At 43.6% G+C, this 19,100-nt stretch overlaps 1 long non-coding RNA gene across 1 annotated transcript; it reads right to left on the minus strand.

The window, feature by feature from the left end:
• Window positions 1-13,537: 13,537 nt before the first annotated feature.
• On the minus strand, window positions 13,538-14,897 carry LOC141568451 (uncharacterized). The gene is made up of 2 exons (XR_012491580.1): window positions 14,787-14,897; window positions 13,538-14,204 (listed from the first exon to the last, which is right to left on the minus strand). It is a non-coding gene; the product is annotated as an uncharacterized LOC141568451 (long non-coding RNA).
• Between the last annotated feature and the right edge of the window lie 4,203 nt (window positions 14,898-19,100).

A 19,100-nucleotide genomic window follows, 5' to 3' on the forward strand; every position in this document is an offset into this window, starting at 1 on the left:
CCTTGTCACCCGAACTTCTTTCTCTTCTAGGACTCTCTGGACCTTCCAGAACTTCCCACAAACCAGCAACTAGGGGTTTAACACACCAGCTGCAGGAGGGGGTTTTCAGGATTCTGCTGCTTGATCAAAGCCTAGCATCCTGTTTTGAACTGGTTTTGCAGTATTTTAAATACATTCCTGGCTCCAATGATGTTAAAAATTATTATGTGATCAAGAGAAAAACACTCCCTGGGAGATAGATTTAAATAATAAACCACAGGTGTTATCAAACCCTTTCATTCATGATATTGGAATCAATAGTTGACTTTAGGACAGATGCTTATAACGTCAGAGAACATAAAGAGAGAGGAGCCACCACTGTGGGGACAAAGTGAAGGAGCCTTAAATGCCGAGATTCAGTCTATTCTGCTAAGGGTACCTTGAGAATATTGTCAGACTTTTAAAATCGCCCTAAAGTACGGCATTGATAGAAATACAATTTGACAACCTCTTCAAAACTTTGAGAAAATAGCCACTTGCTGAATTATTTACCAAGTTTTTTAGGTCTGTGTTTACTTGGGTGTTTTTAGTGTTGTGTTCTGTTTTGTTTTATTTTTTATTTTAATTTATGTGACGAGATAGTAGGAAAGGCATTGGAGAAGGAGTTACAGTTGGAACAAGAAAATGTATTCCCGTCAGTGGCTTCCTGGTGTTTTCTTTCCGTGGAAGCACACAGAAAACAGTGCTTCCATGACACTTGACAGACACCGAGAGACACGTGTGTTTTGCAGTTGGCAAAGGAAATTTTCTGAACTATTGCTTACGAAACAAATTTCTAGCCATGACTACAAGATGGCCTTGAAACTACAGGTGTTAAGCGAGTCTCTTTTGGCAAGACAGTGGTAGGGGACATGTGTGCTTTTCCCATTACCTGACTTAGGAAATTTAAATAAAGGAGAAGAAACAAAAAAAGGCATCTTTCCATTTCAGAGCATACATCATTCTTTTAACGCTGTGCGGTAACCCGTTTTTTGTAATATAACTAACTGATGAGCATTTGTGTTGTTTCTAGTCTTTTTGCTCTAACAGTCAATGAATTGCAATGAATTTTTTGTGCATGTATCTGCATATATTTTTTTCTTGATGAGTCTAAAGTTATGTGCATATTTTTAATGAGAAAAGCAAGTTGTAGAAAACTACCGGTATCTATCCCATAAGGCCGTTTGTGTTCTCTTTTCAGATATATACATATGTATTCATTTACATATATGTTTGTAAAGGAATAATATATTTCTGGATGATTACACAGAAAATTACTGATGGCAGTCACCTCTTGAAAATACACTGGCAGTGAAAGGAAAGCTCTTTTATACCTGTTAGGCATTTTCGTCAAGAGTCTTATTATTTTTATAATAATTACTAAAAAAAATTATACCCAAGATAAACCAAGACAAAAGCCCCAAATCAGTTGCATTATGGGCCAATAAGCATTTTTATTATCAGTGCATTTCAAAGTAATCTGTATTTTATAAGAAGAAATCCAGAATTGAGACAAAGTCGGTTACCTTGAATTAAGAGTTAAATCAGCATATATATACATAGATCTCCTTCCGCTAATTTCATTCAAAAAGTTTAGGTTTGAAGGAAGGAGAGCACAGCAATTAAACTCTAAGTAGTCAGAGTCTGATCTTCTAGGTTTAACACATCGCACTAGGAACAGGCCTTGAAATGTCAAGTGAGCGCCTCAATCTTTCTTTGCCCCAGTTTGCTCACTGAAAAACGAGAAGAGACTCCAGTACCTTTACCTCATTAAGTCACTGAGATGGGATTAATGAGATCATGTGTGCAGTACTTAGCGCCGGATGTGAGGACGGCACTGGGGGAAACGTTAATTATGTTTCGATTACTATCGTTATCATTTCTTAGAAAAAGCAGCAAATCTTTAAAAATAACAATTTATAGTATCATTTTGATGGCACGAAGGCAAACACAATACACAAATAAAATTTCTTGAGTGGGAAAAGAAGAGTGAATGTAGATCGTCGTACAAATAGATTCAGGCATCTCTGAGATGACATCTATCAAAACAACATTGCTTTTCGCCATTCCTCACAGCAAGTGACCATAGCACGTTGGTTTCAGTCGGTCAAGGAGCTCTGTGTCCATGATACATGCCAGAGTCTCCCGAATTCAGCCCTATTTATTTGCATTCAAGGAGGTGAAGCTTTCTGTTTCATGCTTTGGCCACTCCAAAGCAGACAGAATGTGCTCCAAATGAGAGGGCCGTGTGGCCCCCTCCACCTTCCTTCATGCTTCTATCTCTTACTTGGTGTGTCTGAGTATTGTTGCAGTCAGTACTATCGTTCCAGGTCCTGGCCCTGAGCATGGGCGAGGCGGCAGCACTAAATACCCCCAGCCCCCTCCCCCCATACACAGCCCCACCTGGTTGGACTCAGGCACACATGGCCAACCACTTCCTTTCTCCGCTTTTCCTCTCATCTCCATCAGCTACCTGGAGTCACCACTTTCTGGCCATTTTGCTTTTTCTACCAGGTCCTGCTCTTCCATCCTTTTCCAGGAATTAGCATTTTTTTCTTAAGATTTTATTGGGGAAAGGGAACAGGACTTTATTGGGGAACAGTGTGTACTTCCAGGACTTTTCCAAGTCAAGTTGTTGTCCTTTCAATCTTAGTTGTGGAGGGCGCAGCTCAGCTCCAAGTCCAGTTGCCATTGTTAGTTGCAGGGGGCTCAGCCCACCATCCCTTGTGGGAGTCAAACTGGCAACCTTGTGGTTGAGAGCCCATGCTCCAACCAACTGAGCCATCTGGCCACCCAGGAGCTCAGCGGCAGCTCATTGACTTCATTCTAGTTGCAGAGGGTGCAGTTCGCTGGCCCATGTGGGAATCGAAATGGTTAGAGCTCACACTCTAACCAATTGAGCCACCCATCTGCCCAGGAATTAGCATCTTAAACTGATTTGGGGTTGATATCTTGAACCCAAAATATCAAGTGTACAGCCCAAAAAAGAAAAAGACAAGCGCCATCTATATTTCATCAAGAGCTGGCTTCATACATTCCAGTGGATTTCCCAACCTACCTAAGAAAGGCAGATGGGAAACCCAGGATGGATGACCCTGGATGTGCATAGATGCCTCCTGCACACCCTTCTTCCATGAGACATCATCCCATTTCATACTTCGAGACAACTGTCCTTTGAATTATAAAAGCAGCATAAACAACCAAGTATATCAAGTAAAAACCAAAGAGTCTCCCTCCGCAGAGTTAACCATTGTTAACATCTTTCCCATCATTTTTGTTTGTCCATTGATGTCACAAATATTTACCAAGCACCTGCTATGTGCTGGGCTCTGAGCTACATGCTGGGGATGCAGGTGTGGGGAAATCAGAGAGGACCCCTGTTCCCCTGAATACAGACACTAAAAGAGAAAGCAAATAAATAGAGGAGGCAGTTCTTAACAGACAGCGGTGGTGCAGAAGTTGTCTGGGAAGAGGTGTCATGCCAGTTAGTATGTGGCTGGGGGCTTGGCTAGTGAAGGACTCAGGAGGAACATTCCAGGAGAGGGAAGAGCGAGCCCAAAGGCCAGAAGCGGAGAAAGTGTATGTTATTCGAGTGTCAGAAAAGCCATCAGTGTGTCTGGAAGCCCAGTGAGTAAGGGCAAGGTGTTGGGAGATGAGACTAGAGAGGGAGGCAGCTCCCAGACTATTCTTGGGGGGCCATTAAGGAGTGTGGAATATTCCAGGACCTGCAGAAAACTGCTGCAGGAAGGAGCATGGTTAGATTTCTATTTTCAAGAGGTTACACTGGCTTCTCCTGCTGAGGATGGACTTTAGAGAGACCAGGGTGGAATTAAGAAGCCCACTTAATTAAATGTTATTGTCCAGGCACAAAAGGATGGTGTCCCCAGGGGTAGGGACAGGCCCCTGACCAGAGACTGTGATGCTGAGTATGGGGGACCGTGAGTGGCTTGAGGTTGTAACCAAACCGTTAAAAGGGATCATTTGAATTTTGGACTGGAGAATCATTTTTAATATTTACAGAGAGTGTTTCTTCTTGGATAATATAATAACCTTTGGTTTAAAGCATTTACCTTGTCTTGGCTATAAAAGTGTGCACTTTTATAACCAGTCGCTTGCTTTCTGCAGCCCCAGGGCACACATCTGTCACTAAGTAATAAGGTCTCAGTTAACACTCAAAGACCCCTAGGATGACCCGTTTTGTAGAAACTAATCCTGGGCAGCCCCTGAGCAGATCTGTAAGAAAGAACCCCGACCATCTCCAGCTCCGGCCAGGTAAGGCTGACCTAGTGTCCTCATCATTTCACTGGCCCAAGGAGCAGTCCTTTCCCCCTCCACTCCGCTTTCCCCCTAGCTCTCTGGCTGCTAGAAATGACCTGGCATATGCCTTGGGCACCGGCTGTAGCTAACAGCAAGCTCCTAGCCGAAAGCCACTCGGCCCCTGGAGGGGGCTACAACCCTCCAGCTTCAGATTTAGACAAGAGCGCATGCCAATATTTGGAGATGGAGAGCAGAGGATGGACAGAGTCAAGATTTCTAGATTTCGGAGTTAGCATCCCCTCCATCCCTCCTTCCCCTGGGTATAAAATCGTATTACTAGAGTCAGTTCTGGGCTGCCTTTGCTTTTGCAAATGCAAATTTGTTCCAATGGAATTGAGATAGAGGGACCCATGTTAAGTGAACGCAAATTTCCTGTTATACACGATTTCATCTGTAAAAACACAAGGTAAATGCAACTGAAGTGAGCAGCATAGGGAGCTACAAAACACACCCACTTCAAACCACCACCAGCTGCCTTGAGCCGCACAGCGGGGCAAGAGCCACATTTATTATCGTGTTTATGTGTTTCTTACCCGTTTAAGCTGGGTAAAGCTGGGCTGCCTTTTTATGAGGTGCCTATCTTTGTTTTGAATGTGTCACTGATGAATGTTGGAGTGTTTGCCCCGTGGCTGGTGCTGTGGCAGAGCCCTGAGATTTCGAGGAAGGCGTATGTCACCTTAGAGCAAAACTGACATGTTTCCCCACGTATGTAGCATTGTCCAGCCCAAATGAAATTATGCTATATGATTATTTGGCAGCTTGCTTGTGACAGGACTCAGAACACACTACCCCAAAACATGACACCTTGGCAGAGTGACTACTTTAAATATTTTTTAATTTTTCAGTTATACTTGATGTGGGGACAGAGCCCCAAAGAGCAGTTTCCAGGCTCTCGGCCTCATATGGAGGGGTGCTGGCTCAGATGGTAGATGGCTGTCAGCTGTGGCTGGTTGGCCGTCAGCTGTAACCATTGAGCCATTGGCCACTAATATAACTGCTACGGCTATGGAGGAGGGTCGCGGAGAGTAGAGGAGAGTCGACGGTCGGTTGGCAGCAAAGCGGACAGCAGGTCGCATGTCCGGTGAACCCAACCTCCAGTGAGACCATAGTGGTATGACTTCCCTACCTATGGCTCTGTGGTGTTCCTTTTGGGTCTGGCCACATCCTGCGTTCTTATATGGGGAGCAGGACCAGAGACCCCGCAGGCCGCCCCACACGACACTTGACATACAGTATTATATTAGTCTCAGGTGTACAACACAGTGATTAGACATTTATATAATTTACAAATCGATCACCCCCATAAAAATAGTCCCCATCTGACACCATGTATAGTTATTACAGTACTACTGACTATATTCCCCATGCTGGACCCTACGTCCCCCTCATGACATTTTGTAACTACCAATTTGCACTTCTTAATCCCCTCCCTGTTTCACCCAAACGCTCAACCCAACCCCCCAATCTGGCCACCATCAAAATGCTTTCTGTATGTATGAGGTTATTTCTGTTTTGTTTGTTCATTTTTCCTGTTCTCAAGATTCTGCGTATAAGTGAAACCATGTTACATTTATCTTTCTCTGTCTGACTTACTCCACTCAGCACGGTACCCTTTAGGTCCATCCATGTTGTTGCAGATGGCAGATTGAGTATTTTAAGCTGAAGGAGTTTGAAAAAAAAGGTAGAAGCAGGAAAGTCACTCTGACCACCCCCCTTCTCCCCTGAAGCGGGTCATAGGACCCGCATGGATATGAAACAACAGGCCTTGCTAAGTGTCCCCCAGTGTTTACACTTAGCCTACACTCATATCTTCCCATGGCTTTCCACTCTTCATCAAACCTAGCCTAAGAGCCCTCAGGTTTCACCTCCAAGGACACTAACGAGAACCTAACTGAGCAGTGTCGGAGTGGGCAGCTGCAGCAGTCTTTACTGTATATAAATATCATATATTTATACTCTAAGTACTGGGTGCTCATCCAAATGGTAGGTGATGCGTGCTGGCCCTTGATCAAGACAAGGGTTCCCAGGAGAGGAGAAAGAGGAAGGGCCCGGCACCGGGGATGCTTTCTCATACAGAACTCCCTCAATAGCAATATTTTCTCTTTTCTTTGGGGCTTCTCTGGAGAGTAATTCTGGAAAACATTTTATCTGAGTGTCACCATTGGTATCGGAGGCTGTGATTGGCAGTGATGATGAATACCTTTGTCATTATTAGGACACCACGAATTTCATTGTGATTGTTTTATTTGATCCATCCAGCACTATGCTGTGCACTTTTTAGAGCTTATGTCAGGTAATGATGCTCACAGCTCTGTGAGGTTGAGATTATTTTTCCCAGTTTATAAGTGAGGAGACTGGGATTCCAAGAGGTTCAGGGAGTTCTCCCAGGAGAGAGGGAGTCAGCAGGAGTCAAAGCCTGCGTGCCATGGGTGCCTTTGCCACCCTGGTGTTCTAGATTTATGCCCACCTAAGGTAGGTGTAGAAGGCTGAAGGGCATAAGTCTGCAGCAGAGATCAGCTAATGTTTTCTGTGAACTGCCAGAGATTAAATATTTTAGAATCTGTGGGCCAGACAGCTGCAGCTGTTCAACTCTGCATTGCAGCAGGAAAGCCGCCTAAGACAATAGAGAAGCAAATGAGCATAGCTCTGTTCCGATAAAGTTTTATTTATAAAAACAGATGGAGAGCCAGGTGTGGCCCCTGGGCTGTGATTAGTCCACCCCAGCATGCAGGAACTACCAACGGGAGAAATGCTTGCAGGAGTTGGAAGAGCGTTGCAACAACAGATAAAAACCCAGTCTCTGACTTCACATACTTTAAAATCTAGCAAGGAATGTCAGGCAAACCCATTTAAAAAAAAACAAAAAAAAACAAAACAAAACAAAAAAAAACTAGAGATTGAGAGAGAGAAAACATAAAAAAAACCAAAAAAAACGTAAAATGAATATAATGCAAATTATGAAAGTAATTTCTAGGAGCCAAAAGGAGTGGCTAGTGAGGCATAGTGAAATTAGCCAACATGTCTTAGACAAAGAAGGTGCAAAGCAACTTTGAGAGGCAGGGTGGGGAGTGAATAGGAACAGAGGAGAGAATATATTCTTCCCAACTCAGGTTTTTTGGTTTTTTTTCTTTTTTTAAAAAAAAATTTACATGACACAGAAGGCATAAAGAGACCAGAGGAGCACCACACAATGGTAGATAAATAAGCAAAGGCATTTGTGTGCTTAAAAAAAAAAAAAAGCGCACCATAAGTAAAAATTTATACCCGCTCCCGAGTGCCTATTAAAATAAATGTTGTCTGCCCCACTAACAAACTGGTAAGACTGAATTATTGATTACCCTATGAAAGCTTTTATTTGAAATGTTCTGTGGGTTAATGCAATAATCCAGTCCATTTCCCCAGCCTGTCCTCTGTTCCTCTATCTCAGCTCCAATTTCAGCTCTGAATTAAAACAGGATATGGTTTTATCGAGAGCCTCTCTCCCTCTCCATAACCCAGTGCTCTCCGGCATCATCATAAGCCAGAACCCAAAAGCCTGGAGACTCGGCTGGCAGAAAGGAAAGCAGGCTCGGTGCCACTTTCCTGCAAAGTAATTTTCAAATGGAAATTGGATGCAGTTATATAATGGGGGCTTCCCTTCCCTCTGCTGAAGCACCGGACTTAGCAGGTTCCACGTGTCCAGCTTCATGCCGTACAAATAGCTTTCTGGTGCCCAGTCCGCTCCTAGGGACTAATTTCTTCTGCTGAGGGGGATATTAGGACTTGGAGTCAGGAAGCGGTGGAGAGCTATGGGGGCATCAAATAATCCCTGTCCCTAGCTACTAGATGACTGGCTTGGGAGATCCAGACTAATATTTTAGCAATGCCGGGCCAAACAGGTGATAACTGTACAGGAAAGCGTGCAAACTACCCCCTCCCCCTAAAAAACTATGATTGACTCAGCTATGAGGTCAGTGAGGCAGGAACAGTCTGCCTCCCTGGGCTGACTGTGTCTCCTCTATGTTCAGACCCCTCCTGGGTTTCTCAGCTTGGCACTGAGTATAACGGAGGTATTCACCTTCTATTAGCTTCTTGCTCTTAAAGCACGTCTTTCGCCACCAAATTTTGCCTCAGAGTCTTCACTCAGTCTTCCTGTAGAGCTCCGTATCTAATTGTACCAAAATGAAGTTTCCAGGCTATTGTCCCAGAAGCTCAGCAACCTTTCTCTCCGTCTCGGAACCCCAATGATGGTTCCCGCTTTGCTCGGGTCCCTTAGCTATGGCACTGAACCCAGAGAAGCTCTGCCCATCACAGTAGCTGCTGGCCCGGTGTGGTTCCTGAGTACTTGAAATATGCCAGCCTGAATGGCGGTGTGCTAAAAGTGCAAAAACACACACCAGATTTCAAAGACTCCGTACAAATACAGAATATAAAAGAAGGCACCCCTCTCATTCATAGTTTTATATTGATGAGGAAAAGGTAATATTTAGGATACACAGGTTTAAATGAAGTATTTCTACGAAGTTACCTATTTCCTTTCACTTTTTAAATGTGAGTCCTAGAATATTTTAATTTACACATGTGACCCTTACTGTATTATACTTCTAGGTGACGCTGACCTAGAGTTGTAGGATAAATGAGCAGCTGATAAAGAGAGCGGGCTCTGATGTACAGAAGCACCACAGTACCCCGACAACAAGTGCTGAGGCAGGCATTCTTCACCTGAGGCAAGGAGAGCTCCCAAGTTATTGTCACAATTGCCTTCTTTTCCGTCCTTGGTAAAAATGGAGCTGTTTTTTGAATGAGTTGTATACCTTTGCCTTCATTTATTTATGATGTGGTTTTGCCATACTTGTCTGTAGGAGGGGTTTCCTTCTTAGATCCAGCCCCTCCTCTGGATGCTGAGAGCCATGAGGGCGGGACCTTTGGATGCTTCATCCCCAAATTTGCAGCTTATGAAACAGTTCCTGGCCCTTCGGACTTCTGAATAAATACCCGTTACATGTTCAATGTTGAGTGTTAAATGAGCTGAGGTTTGCTTTTATAGGGTATCAGTGAATACTTTGGTTATAACATCAAAACTAGACAACGATCATAATTTTTCCACTGAAAAAAAATCCAAAATAAAATGTTATTATCACAGCTGAACTCTTTTAAAAAGCATTTTTATTGATGTCTAAGTGACATGCACTGTTATGTTAGTTTCAGGTGTACAGCGTTCTTATTAATGTACATTGCGAAATGATCCCATGGTAAGTCTAGTGACCACCTGCCACCACTCAAAGTTATTAATAATACAATATTGTTGACTGTATTCCCCGGCTGTATATTACATCCCCATGACTTATAAACCAAGCATTTTTTAAGTACGGTGATTCTTGTGATGAGGTAGGATGAGAAGGGATCTTTCCAAATAAACAGGCTTCCTCCTTCGATCCATGTTCCTTGTTACTGAAGGGACTACTTTATAGCCCTTAGGTATGACAAGCTGAACAAAAGATTAAGAATGTGTATTTGAGTTCAGTTTACTAAGTACTCTTTAGGGTCTTTCTCACGCCTCTTAACTCCATTCCCAGACAGGCCCAGCCCCATGGGTGCACAACTTACACTGTTGCGTGCAGCCCCATGCTTCGTTTAATGACCTTCTGTCACTGTCTTGCAATTCTTAATAATGTTATCTTTGAACTTGTGTTTGGTAAATTAGGTCTGATGGGACCCTGGAGCGTGCACCTGAGCAGAAAAGATTCGCCTCACAGGCTATCCACCCTTCATAGTCACCCAGTGACATGTGGCGTTTATGAAGCCCCATGAGGTCAGACTTCCAGTCGATCCATAATTTGTGGGAGTTCAGTGGGACTCCAAGTGAGTGCAAGGTAAATGTGTAACATCTCTGATTGAGTAAACAGGGATGCTGACAACCCCAAGAGGCCACCCTTTCTGTTTGAAAAAGAACTTGTTCTAATGCAGAATGAAAGCAGTGGCATTCTAAGAAATACAAACAGCCAAGGAACTCTTTCCTACTCGTGTTAGTTCCCTGGATTGCTAACTACTTACACTAAAAATGATGACCTAGGAGGAAGTGAAAGACAGGGCACTGCAGAGTTCCTTTGCCTTTCATCTTTCCTCACTCATCCCTAAGCTACAGGTAGAGAGTGTTGGTAGAATGTGCACATATCAAGAAGTGAAATAAAAACAGTTGAGTTAGTTTTGTGCTGACAGCCTCCAGGGGCACACCTGCCTTTTCACAAGTTGGGTGTATTACACATTGCAGTAAGGAATTCCCATTGCCCACGAGGATCATGGGCAGTGCTAGTACGAGGGTTTTAGAAACTATGATAGGATTTGAGCTTTGACCAGGTGATTTGGGAGAGGGTCTAAGGAAGCAGGTGTTCTAGGTTGGGTGTTGTCAGAAAACAGGCAATTCTGGGGGTCGCCATCTCAGTAAATCTCATCTACAGGAAGGGCAGAGTAGAGTACTGTAACTGGTGAAGACATAGCGGTCACTCAGTCAGCAAGTGTTGGGTATTTTGTGGTTTGCACAGAGACATGGTTTGAGTGGATGTCCTGTGAGATTGTTTATGTCCAACAAGAGAACACATGGCTTAACTCTTAAGTGTTGGATCCGTGTGCAGTAACACTGAGACCAAGCTATGAACGTCAAGTCCAGTTCCCAGCGTCAAAGACTGCTTTTGTTCTTTCTCACACTGTTCTGTTAAGAAAAAAAAGCCCCATATAAATGTATAAGCTGTGAAATACAAATTGTGTCATCTTACTGATTCTGCACGTGCATGAAATGCACTGAGAGTTGCATTTAAAACGGGCATTGCACGATGTAAAGATGAACACTGAAACTCAAGCTAATAATTTGATTTTTAATTTTTCTTTACTTAGATCAACATTAAAGAGCAAATGAAAAAACAGCATGGGAAGTCAAGGGAGAGACTGTGGAGGGGAAGAAAAAGCTTGACATTTTTTCAGTGCCTTTCCTGACACTTTTTTCTGCTTTTTGAATAAGGGTCCCTGCATTTTCTTTCTGCACTGGGTCCCACACATCATGTAGCTGGCTCTGTTCCCAGTTTTTTATTTCATTTAACCCTTGACAGTTCCCTAAAGAAATTCTTAAATCTCCTGATTTTCTTGTGTCCTTTAGAAATCGCTAGCTGCTGCATGTTCCCTAAGTCAGCAAATGTCAGAGGAGTTCAGATCCCCGTGGGTTCCCCTGTGCGCACCTCGGCTGGTTGGGGAGCAGTCCACTGGCCTCCGCTTCTCTTTCCAGATCCTAGTCCTTAAGTCCTTCTTTTCATGGGGTGAGAGCAGGACTCGGAGGGCTATGAGGCGTGTCCCCACCAAGTATTCCGTGTTTGTGTCTGACTGCAGTGCTAAAAAGACAGCCATATCCTTACTGTGCTCATCTGCTTGGGGTTTCTTTTTCTTCTTCCAGAGAGAGCCAAGTTTCTGCTCACTCTTCTGATCAATATCTTATTTATAAACAATTTTCCAATCCTTATCTCCAGTTGCCCCAAGGACCCCTAGCCACAATCTCTGATTACGTTTGTCTTTGATACAAATTTAGAATGAATCTCTTTCTTGCAAAGGCCTTTTGGTATCCCTTACACAAAATATAACTTTACGAAATAATTCAAAGATATTTGAACAGAGACTTAAAGGGACTTCATGACACACCAGATAAGACCAAACAGATAAACAGCATTTGAAAAATTCAGACCATTGGCTGCACCCTCTCTTTATTTATCTTACCAGAAGGATCTGCCAGTCTTACATCTACGTGTTTGAAAGCCTTTGCCCCAGGTGCAAAGTAACCATAGAAGGTTGGATAAGACTTTGCCCAGTGTTGTGCTCCAGTACCAGCAAAAAGCTCTGAGCCATCCTTGTGGGTCAATGTAATTAGCATGTGAAATGCCAGGCTCTTAATAAGTCATCAACCTATTTGTTTGGGTGGAATGGACAAAGGAGGAAACAGTGGTATCCATCACCCACCTCTAATTGCCATCTCATTCCTAGGACAAGATTCTCTCACCGCCTGGACGCACTGTCCAGATGGACATAGCTGACAGTCTGGGTATGTCCTAGATCTTTGGAAAAAAGACAAAGAGATGCCTCTGGAAGCATGGCCTGATCCAACTCTGGGGCAATGAATTTAGCTATTTGATCCCAAATCTCATTCCTTTTCCCAAGTATGTTTTCATGGACTGTAGATGTTACTAAAGAAGATTAAGAGGGGAATCTCATCTGTCAACTGAAAACATTCCCCAAGATTAAATAATGTTTGAAAACCAAGTGGTACTGTAGAGGATATAAAAGAGTAATTCATATTTATATAATCTTTAATCATTTGCTACCAAAATTTTTGCTTGTTACTATGAATGCACAGTCTGTTTTTATGATTATTCCCATTGAATTTTTTGACAAATTAGGGGGGGAAAAGAATTTAAATGACTAAGTATCTTTTGTTGGTGAAGGAGAAATCCACCACTTCCTAATGGTATTTGTTTTATGAGCAAAAAGGAACTTTGTTAATATTATAATAGGGCAGGACAGCAAAATTAAAACAAAGCCAGATAACACTGTTACTGAGAAAATTTAGCTTTGTTTGGGAAGCCAATCCTGATCAATGCTGACACCAAAGAGGATTTTCTTTATCTAAGCATCCTGGCAATGACATTGAGGCAATTCCCTGCATGTATGGTTTGGCTCGATGACACTGACTTGCAGTGATTCCGAGGATCCCTCTTTCTACTTTGAAAGAGTAGGATAACACTAAGGGACTTTGCTTTATCACTACTGTGCAAAATGCGGAGCCACAGGTTTTGTCGCATCTCGGTCAATTTCACAGCGGTGCCCGCCACTGACCCCTCTGTGACCAGGATTTATTTCTCATACTCAGTGTTGATCCCTGCCCTCACTCCTCATCTTTCCTCGGTATCAATCATGAGAAGGCTTTCCTGAGAGAGAGAGAGAGCTTTGAGGGCCTTTGTCTTTATTACTTGAGTGCGGTAGAATTCTTGAGAGATACAGAGAGAGGAAGAAAGTCAACCTTGGAAATATCTCAGCTGTGTTGATCAAATTGCATATGGGGTTCTGTTTGCCTCCACCTGCTTTTTTTCCATTCTGTGAGAAAGAGAAATAAGTTGCCTCTTATATAATTCCTTCAGCTATCCTGCCTTCTGCACTGATAAAATCTGCAGAAGAAAAATAATTCTCCTTGTAAGAGGTAGTTCTTTTAATAGAACATGTAACAAAAATTTTAAAAGACTTGGATTTCAGCACTAGGTGTATTACAGGTGAATTGTGCCGTCGGGACAAGTGCCTCTTAACCTCTCTGAGCCTCAGTTTCCCCATCTATAAAGCTGAGAAAGATTGAGAATTCCCCAAGGCAATTATTCCAAAATGATTATTTTAGCCCCTATACCCACCTACCCATGTTTGTTAGCCAGCGAATTCTCGGATTTATGGGCCAGCGCTATACATTGGGAAGTCTCGGTGTCCCCATCAAGCACTGTGCTAAAATAAACCGTGGGGAGACAGATGGTGAAGAAAATGCAGTCACTGCCCTCAAGGAGTCTGCTGTGTGCAAAAGTAAAAGGTTTCCACAGGCCTCTGGGGAACTGAAGGTTTGCTTCAGTTCCAACATTTTATGATTCCAGGCTTGGAAGTATTTCATAGTCTAGCACGTTCCACAACTAAGACCAGTAACAAGGGGAAGCACTGCTGCATTCAGTGATTCTCTTCCAAATGTCTCCTCCCCCAGTCACAAGTCCCAGGAGAAGGTCCTGAAGCACGAAGCACAGGGTGGGGGATATACAGTAAAGCTCAAGTGTTAGCTGCAAATGGCCTCTTCTTCCAAGAGTTGTTTAGGCTTGGATTCCTTCCTGAAAACAGAATGCAAGATGTAGGAGTTGAAGCATGATTCTCCAGCTCCTGGCTACCTCCAAAATGAGTGTCTGGTCTTGGTTACAGAAATGAAACCCCTGGCCAGTCCCAGGAAGGACAGGGTGTAGGCAGTGACTTCGCAGCTGTCACTGCGAAGCTGCTTGCTCTGGGGAAATGTATCCCTTCACGCTCTGACTTCTCCCCCCCCCCCCCTCCCGCCCCGCACAGTGTGCATGTGACACACAGCCTGGTGGAGAAGTTGGGGCCAACGGAACTAGCTCAAATAAGCTCAGGACTGCTCCTGTGGCAGCATCGGCACCGGGGTCTAACTCAGAGCAGCATTAGGTCAAGTGCAAAGACAAAGGGCATAAAGTAGACAGGTGGCCCTACAGTCTCAATTTTGCAATCCAAGATAGACAATAAAAAGATGTCTCCTCCTCCCACGCTCCCCCAAACACTCACACACACTTCCATTTACACACACACACACACACACACACACACACACACACACACACACGGCCTGTCAGTTACAAAGCACGGCCAAGTCCTTCCAGAGCACCCCGAGAGAGCGCGCTCACTGGCTCCCTTCCGTGGAGAAGCAGTCCGGCCAGTGCTTAGGACCTCAGACTCCGCAGTCAGCCAGGACTCAGGGCATCCCATCCCCAACAGCTGCACTGAGGCAATTCCCGTCACACCTCTGAACTGTTTTGTCCCCGTCTAAACAATGAACCCAGAGTGCACTGGCTCAGAGGCTGGCTGTGACATGAGTAAGACGGGTGGTTACAGAGTAAGCACAAAGTGGGCTCAGTGTCAGCTGTCCCCACTCAAGCCGCCCTACATGGGATGGGGCTTTTGGAAGGTATTGTCCCTGGGGATTATCTATGTCATAATCAACAAGGGCACGCTTTCTCTGAAACATGCGTGGGCCCTACCCTCTCTTTTTCTGTATTAATTTTTAATTATTAAAATACTGTGTTTATTGTAGAAACTTTAAACACATAGTGGTGTGAAGAAATAGCAAGTAATTGTCTCTGAGTCCCATTCCCTCTTTGACAAATATTCTATGAAAGTTTTCAATATGTGCACACACACACACACACACACACACACACACACACACACAAATAACACATCATTTTTAACGAAGCTTCTACATGTATTTGCTCCTTCAATTGCTTTTTCCCGGACATGAGAGACTAGTAAAGAATTAAAGGGTGATCTCAGCCCCTTCTTTAGAGCCTAGAAAATATTTTTAGGAACAAATATTAGTACAGCATCTCTCCACATTTATCCCTGTTTCCATTAGTAAGAATAATGTTTTATAATAAGATATCCAGGAAAATCAAAATAATCATTGCTGATTCAAGGGCAAATAATTTTGGAGCAAGAGTGGCTAAGATGATGAAGAAAGGGCTTGTATTACAGCTAATTAAATCTGTCATCACCCAGGGAAAAAAAACGTCTAGACAATTTGTTTTGTTTTGACTTAATCTTGAGTCATAGTGACACTTGCCACACATTGAGCCAAGGGGCCTTTTTCTGGGCCCTGGTCCTCAAGGAGAAATCCTTAAGGCATGCCAGCTGAGAACCTGGAATCCTGCTGCATGCCAGCCGTGCCCACAAACTCCCAGGTCGGCCAGACCTTCTCGGAGCAGAGCCCAGGGCTTGGCTCGGGCCTCCCCGCGGACTGCAACGCCAGCTCACAGAAACAAATGCTTCTTTCTGTTCCTTTAAACAGAGGGAAAGACTTTGGTATCAACAAAAAAACGAAAGAATGCTATGCTGCACGGGGACAAAAAGTCCCTTTTAAAGGCCATTAAATACAAATTGTCCTACTTGTTGCTAGTGACAGTCCTCAATTAACACCTAAATTTGCCATCAGCTTAGCTGGAGCCTCTCCCTGCATGAAGATTTCTCATTGTTCAAACACCTGGTACGTCAGGAGCACTTTGTCAGCATAATCCCATCTAATATGGCCACTCCTCGTTCTTGCTGGTGGGAGTGAAGTGCATTTGTCAGATCTGGTCTATCGTGCGCAGAAACACTGGGACCGCAACTCCTCTTAGAATTTCTAACTTTACACCTACTCGCAGGCTCTGATATCGAATCTTGTTTTCTAGGAAAACCGAGAGGACACTGTCCCCTGTGGATTAAACAAGAATACATATCACAGTGTCCCCAGGATTTCTCTGATCTATCAGACACTCTTTGGGACTCTGAGGATGGGAGAAAAGGGGTGGGGGACCTCGGTATGGAGCACAGGATTTTTGGCTTGCTTATTTTTATATGTAGGGAGCTCATTTCTGTTCAAAGCAAGGTTCTGATTCTGAAAGGGCTGTCTGCTGCATGTCCCCACAAAAATTATCATTTTTTATAAACAGGACTTTATTGGGGAACAGTGTGTATTTCCAGGACTTTTTTTTATTGGGGAACAGTAGTGTGTTTTTTCCCAGGACTCATCAGCTCTATGCAAATCAAGTTGTTGTCCTTTCAATCTTAGTTGTGGAGGGCGCAGCTCAGCTCCAGCTCCAGTGACCCTTGTTAGTTGCATGGGGCACAGCCCACCATCCCTTGCAGGACTCGAACCAGCAACCTTGTGGTTGAGAGTCCATGCTCCAACCAACTGAGCCATCTGGCCACCCAGAAGCTCAGCAGCAGCTCATTGACTTAATTCTAGTTGCAGAGGGCGCAGCTCGCTGGCCCATGTGGGAATCGAACAGGCAGCCCTGTTGCCCAGAGCTCGCGCTCTAACCAACTGAGCCACCCGTCTACCCCCACAAAAATAATCTTAATAAAATCCCCTGCTACCCCTCTAGTTCTAAAAAGGCAGAGACTGCATCATCCTTTTCACCTCTCTTCTCTTATCCACAGTGCCTAGCACATGCATGGCACATGTTGAATAAATGAACGAATGAACAAATGATACTTTCCTGGATATGACGGCAGGCAGTGGAAGCCAATGGTAGAAGGAGGATTGGAATGCAATTGGTTCTTCCAAGTAAAACATTTTTTAAAAATTGTGTGTTCACCGTTGGTTTTGGCCTCCTTGCTGCTAGTTCATCCTTTTCTTGACTCAACTTGTGGCTGACATAGTTCCTTGGAAATTAATTTTTTTCACCTTGTTACTTTATATATGAGAAATCTGATGCCTAAAGAGGTAAAGTTACTTATTCGGGAAAACACACTAGTCCATTTCCATGGTACTTTACATTAGAAGTCTTTATAAATTGGTTTTCTGTGAAAGCATAAAAAAATGTCCTGCCATAGACTCTAGGTTGTCTCAAACGAATATTTCAGTTATCATAAAATAATACTCCCGACCTATGTTGGCTAACAGAGAATTTATATACTGTGGTTTCATCAAATCTTAGAAACCAATTGATTATAAGACACTATTATTTTACGCACTTATAAGAAAGAAAGTACTGCAAACACAAAGTTTTCTTACTACTTAGAAGTTTCATATTATACTTAGTGAAAGAGCTATTTTAGATTTATTATGCATTGAAAAGTTATTGTTTGTTCCTACCTTAAGAGGAAAATATATGCACAGTAAATTGGCTATGTTATTTATGCAAGTTTTTTTCACAGTGAAGAAATGATGCTTTTATATTAATTTTTAACTGTCATCGCTAGGCAGCTTTTTCCATGATGCTGTCATTTATGCCATCAAAAGTATCAATGATACAGCTTTTCTCTAAAGAGAAGAAGTCCTCCACTATTATCCCAGATGTTCTTTCAAACCACTGTTAACCTGTCTGTGAGTTTTGAGGTTAATGCTTTCTTGCTGGGCTGGTGGGGGAGGAAATCCTTTTGCACTGTGTTAGGAGAGAGCCCTGCTCTCTGCATGTAGGTAACTGTTGCCCTTTAGATCCCAGAAGTCACTCGGTTGTGGCTTTGGGAGGACATATGGAATTTCAGTCATTCCTTTAAGAATAAATAATTATTTTCCCCATACCGCACGTATGGCCCACCACTCTGCTTTCGTATCTTTCTTGGTGCTCAATCATAGTGGAATCCTCTTAGAGACATTTTCAGCACCATTAAACCCTTAAACACATATGGTTGCAGCAATTCACATAGCACAATTGAAGTGGCTGCTATGTGAAGGGCTGTGACCGAGGCTGCATGTGTCACAGCAATGAGAGCGTCCTCGGGACTGCTGCTGGGTCCGACATTAATCCAACAGTCACATTCATTGTAAGATGCATCCTGATTTCTGCTGCGTTCAAATGTGCACCTTAGGAGTTAGGAAACACAGAACTCGCCTTAGCCTGTGTCACGGTATCTCCTGTTGTTCCAGCTCACTGCGATGGGATTTGACATTCTACCGAAAATTAGAAAAGTGCCTAAAACACCTCCCAAGGAACAGATAATCAAGGCAATTTTTTAAAAGCTGTTTGCAAGAAATAGCAGGATTTCTGAATATTGACTGCACATTAAGCTCAGCAGAGGAATTTAAAAAGAACAACCAGTGCTGCCCCAAACAAAGTTAATCCGAATCTCTAGGGGGTGGGGCCCAGGCCTCAGGCCACTGTGCAAGGACCTGGGAAGTGCTAGTGTGCCGTCTAGATCAGGAGCCGTCGGTAGGAAGACAAGATGTCTCCTGAATTTCCAGAAAGCCCATGCCTGGTGCATCCCGTGCACAAATAAGAGCAGTGCACCTTCCTTGGAAACATCCAGAAGCAGCAGCAGGCAGGTCTAAGTGCTATTTCATTTGGGCAACCGTGGTGTAGAAACCTTTCCCCCCACCTCTTTCTTCGTCCTTTTTTTCCCCTCTCTCCAGTTTTAATGCCGGCCTGGCAATCATGCTGCATGCTTCTATTTCAGCACAGCTACACAGGGAGCTTTTAAATCTTTGAAACGGTGTTATTCAGAATCACGAATGCCTT

The sequence above is a fragment of the Rhinolophus sinicus genome, chromosome 1 (genome assembly GCF_057876585.1).
Source record: "Rhinolophus sinicus isolate RSI-liver-muscle chromosome 1, RSI-T2T, whole genome shotgun sequence".
Classification (NCBI taxonomy): domain Eukaryota; kingdom Metazoa; phylum Chordata; class Mammalia; order Chiroptera; family Rhinolophidae; genus Rhinolophus; species Rhinolophus sinicus.